Raw genomic sequence first — 733 nt, forward strand, 5'->3', positions numbered from 1 at the left:
AAAGGGATCCCAGCTATGTTGGAGTGGAGCTTTTTGCTTTGGGAGAGAAGGAGGGTACGTTGGAACCTTTTGAGACGGTGATTGAATACTCTTTTGAGGACTGGTTGAAGGTGATGGCATGGAGAGACCTGGGGCTTGTGGATAAGACTCTAGAAGGCTTGCAAGAGGGTCCAAGAGAAGGCGAAACGGAGTCTCCGACTCAGAGTTTTGAAAGGTGTGAATGGGAAAGCTTGCAGAACTACGGTACAGTGGTGAAGAGTCTATCTCTAACTACTGATCGTAAGGTTTTGTTTAGCAGTACCCTGATTACAAACCCTATTGAAGGGGTTGTGGAGGATCCAGAAAAACAGGTTACTGAAATTATGTTTGACGCCGTGGACTGGCCGTTCTTGAAAGAGGTCATAAACTGTATAAATGATGGTTTTGACATCTTGACCAAATGTTCACAACTGGATTCTGTTAGAAGGAGAATATGCTGGATTATGGATTATATATCCCCCTTGAATGACGACGACGATGATAAAACAGACGACCTGTGGGGGGTTGGAGGGGGGTCTGACGGCTCAGGGTCTACTCTCTTCTAAGAGGGCGGTGTGTCGTGACGTAGTGAAGAGATAGGATAAAAGGCGCAACAATTCATTCATGGTTTAAAATTAAAGAGAATGTCTTACCCGAAAGCTGCGGACGTCGACAGGCTCTACAGGCCTCTTCAAACCCGGGATCACCCCTGGTT

This window comes from Amia ocellicauda, chromosome 6, assembly GCF_036373705.1.
Source record: "Amia ocellicauda isolate fAmiCal2 chromosome 6, fAmiCal2.hap1, whole genome shotgun sequence".
Lineage (NCBI taxonomy): Eukaryota > Metazoa > Chordata > Actinopteri > Amiiformes > Amiidae > Amia > Amia ocellicauda.